General features: G+C 42.0%; 1 protein-coding gene across 3 annotated transcripts in view; it reads left to right on the top strand.

Annotated features, from left to right (window-relative positions):
• LOC106880246 (synaptotagmin-17) overlaps window positions 1–3,957 on the top strand; it is a 102,020-nt gene that overhangs the window by 79,841 nt on the left and 18,222 nt on the right. The window lies entirely within an intron of this gene.

The raw sequence follows: 3,957 nt of genomic DNA, 5'->3' as shown, positions 1-3,957 counted from the left end.
TATATATATATATATATATATATATATATACATACATACATACATACATACATACATACAGGGGGCGATAAATAAATTGTCATCTAACTTACGCAAAAATGGAAATAACAGTCATTTCATTTTAACAGATATATTTACCAAAATTACATAGAAATATTTCGAAATACTAAAGAGTAAATTCATTCAATAAAATCGCCAATGGCTTCAACCACGGCCTCCAGACGACTTTGGAATCTCCTGCAACCTTTTTGGACGGTCTCCTTGTTTAAGTTGGTGAATGCTGCCATAATCTTTGCTTTCAGTTAATCTTTGGTGTTACAAGGAGTTTTGTTGATCTCTCGCTCAACTGCGCCCCACACATAATAACCAAGGGGGTTGCAGTCGGGGAAGTTAGGTGGCCAAATGTTAGGAGTGATATGGTCGCAGAAATTTTCTGACAGTCATGACTGGGTTCTCCTGCTTGTGTGGCATGGTGCAGAATCTGGTTGCCAAACATAGAGTGTTCCAGTAGCCACGATCTTGACCCAGGGCAGCACAACCTCCTCCAGGCACTTAATGTAGGCTTCCGTGTTGAGTCTGAGGCCGTGTGGGAAGATTAATGGAGGTAAAACGTCGCCAACATCTGCAACGACGCTGACGCCAAATTGTAAAGGACATGTTTTACTTTTGCATCCATTAGTTGCATGGAGAGAGAGGGGAGAGGGACATGCTGCAAGGTTAACTCTCGGTCCTTCGTACCATACTGCTCTGGCTAGAATGGTACCGAACATCCTATACAGGAGACATACCACAACACTTCAAACAACAATGGGACATCTTACAAATCCGACTTGTTTAGCAAAGACTGACATTCACGCATCGACCTGTTCAGCTACGAACAACTACGAGATTCGTTTATGGTCATTAATGCCAGACGTAAAGGCGGCGTGCTGGCAGAAGCGTTAGCATGCTGGGCAAAATGCTTTGCAGCATTTCGTCTATCTGTACGTTTTGGGTTCAAATTCCGCTGAGGTCGACTTTGCCTTTCATCCTTTCGAGGTCGATAATATAAGTAGCAGTCAAGTTCTGGGGTTTATGTAATTGACTAGGCCACTCTCGCAAAATTTCAAGCCTTGTGCTTATAGTAGAATGGAGTAATGACAGACAGAGGTCACCGATTGATACCGCAACAGTTCCTACCGTACCATTATAATTACTACAACATTTCTATAGCTACCACCACACTTACTATCTTTTATCTTTTACCTTTTACTTGTTTGAGTCATTAGACTGTGGCCATGCTGGGGTATCGCCTTGAAAACTTTTTAGTCGAATGAATCAACCACTGTATTTATTATTTTTTAAAGCCTGATACTTTTTCTATCGGTCTCTTTTGCCGAACCGCAAAGGTACAAGGCCCTTTAGGGATGGGAGCTGATGTGGTTCGTGTCTAGAGGCCAGCCTTTATCTGCATCCTTGTCTGGTGGTGATATTGATGGTGGTAGTGGAGATTGTGGTGGTGTTAGTGTTGGTGTTGGTGGTGTTGGTGTTGGTGGTGTTGGTGGTGGTGGTGTTGGTGATACCAGTCTGAGGATTTGTCTAGTAACGTTGTGGCTTCTATAACAATGTACGGGTATATTTAATCGTACTTTAGTAGCTGCGGTATTGCCTAGCGATAATGGCGATAGTATTGCGAGAGCTATATCGATGAGGTGTATTGGCTGAAGAGATATAATGTCTTGGCTGTAGTAGTGAAGTATGTTTGTGGTAGGGGTGTTGTATGTTGGCTGTAGTGGTGTGGTACGCTGGCTGTAGTAATTGTGTGTTGGTTGCATGGTGTGGTTCCAGTTGTAGTTGTGTGGTGGTAGCTGTAGTAGAGTAGTTGTATGATGACGTCTTATTAAAGCAACGGCTTATTGTTGTTGTTCTTGTTGTTTAACTTGAGGTCAGGTCTGGTCGACCAAACCTATGGTCAAAGATATTCCACCCTTGACCATACTGTCTTTTTTTTTCCAGTATGCGTGGCTGTGTGTTAAGAAGCTTGCTTCCCTACTACATGGCTCCGGGGTTCAGTCCCACTGTGTGGCACTTGTGCAAGCGTCTTCTACATTAGTCTCGAGCCGACCAAAGCCTTGTGAGTGGATTTGGTAGACGGAAACTAAAAGAAACTATAAGTTGTATATATGCACAAGGAAGGGTAAAAAATTATACGCACTCATGTTTTTTCAATGTATTTACATCAAAGCAGAGGATAAACAAATACATCATTTTTCTATAAAGTCTCCTTCCTTTTCGATGCACTTGGTCCGGCAGTTCACAAGTTTCAGTATTCCCTCCTGGAAGGTTTTCGATTGGTCGTGCATCCATTTATACACCGCATCCTTCACATCTTCATCCGTAGGAAATTTACGACCTCGTAAACCATCTTTGAGCAGTCCAAAGATATGAGAGTCGGAAGGGGCGAAATCTGGGCTGTAGGCAGGGTGTTTCAGCACCTCAAAACGCAATTGGTTAATGGTTTCAATGGTCTGGACGGCCGTGTGTGGCTGTGCATTGTCATGCAACAACAAAACTTTCTTCGACAATAGGCTTCGGCATTTGGTGTGAATTGCTGGCTTCAGTTTTTGGCCAGCAAATCTCTGTATCTTGCACTGTTGATCATACACCCCTTTTCCAGAGAAAACGGATCACTGCTCTTTGTTCTTCTTTGGTGCACATTGCTAGTGGAGTGGCCATGCTTACACAGTAAAGCCAGAAAGAAAAATGGCTTGATCAGGCTCAAACTTCGATCATGTGACCACAATAGCACCAACTATAAGCGCGCATGTGCAGAAGACAGTGTGACAATAATAAAGACATGTTAGCGCGAAAGTGCGGATAATTTTTGACTCCCCTCGTATATATATATATATATATATATATATATATATATATATATACATATATATATCTAGGGGGTGGATTTGTCCCGTTCCCACTGCTTGACAACCGGTGTTGGTCTGTTTACGCCTCCGTAACTTAACGATTCATCAGAAAGTGTCCGATAGGATAAGTATCAAACTTTAAAAAGAAAAATTAGTACTGGTGGTCGATACATTCAATTAAAAAATTCTTCATGTCGGTGCCCCAGTATGGCCGCAGTCTAATGCCTGAAACAAGTAAAAAGATGAAAAGATTAAAAGATGTGTAGGAAAGCCGGTATCACACATTATCCAACCCTCTCTTTGTTTTCTAACGCAGCAGAGTGTGATCTGAGCGAGATTTAGTTGCTATTTCTACCAGTTCGAGCAACCACTTAGAAGCAACAGGTTGTACCAAACGCTTTAACGGCTGGAAGTAATACTGTGTTGGTAGTTGCTTTTCGGCGGTATTACTAATGACTACAGAGGGGGGATGTACGAATGGGGTAGTGAGATGCAGTGGTGTGGGATATGATAATGTCCGACATTACAGTGGCGGGTGGTTTTACTAAGTGTCTCTATCACCAGAGCAATATATTATGACATTAAATTTCAGCCGCCGTCTCTTGATGGTATTTCCCTGTCATGTTTGCTCTCAAAATAGCCGTCTATTTGCTGTGATATGCATTATCGTGTTAACTGTGCAATATTGCTGGAGTCAGCCTGTCGGTAGATAGAGTAATGGCGGTGGTGGGAGTGGTTAGTGATTTGTAGTGGTCAGTGGTGCAGAGTGCGTAGTTATATCATAATTTCCTCCCCACCTCTCTCGCTTTCTCACTCATTCGTTCATTTTTTTCCCCATCTATACTTTCAAAGTAGACGTATTATATTATTTCCCTCCTGCTGTGAACGCTTGGGCAGTGGACACAGTTTCCGTACAGGAAAGACAACGGCAATATTTCAAAGTTAGTCATTTGAATTAGCTGACATTTTAGTCATGTTTGAATGTGAAATACGTGCGCATTCATATATATATATATATATATATATGTGTGTGTGTGTGTGTGTGTGTGTGTGT

The sequence above is a fragment of the Octopus bimaculoides genome, chromosome 5 (genome assembly GCF_001194135.2).
Source record: "Octopus bimaculoides isolate UCB-OBI-ISO-001 chromosome 5, ASM119413v2, whole genome shotgun sequence".
Classification (NCBI taxonomy): domain Eukaryota; kingdom Metazoa; phylum Mollusca; class Cephalopoda; order Octopoda; family Octopodidae; genus Octopus; species Octopus bimaculoides.
The sequence above is the reverse complement of the archived record's forward strand: the minus strand, read 5'-3'. Positions and strand labels throughout refer to the sequence as shown.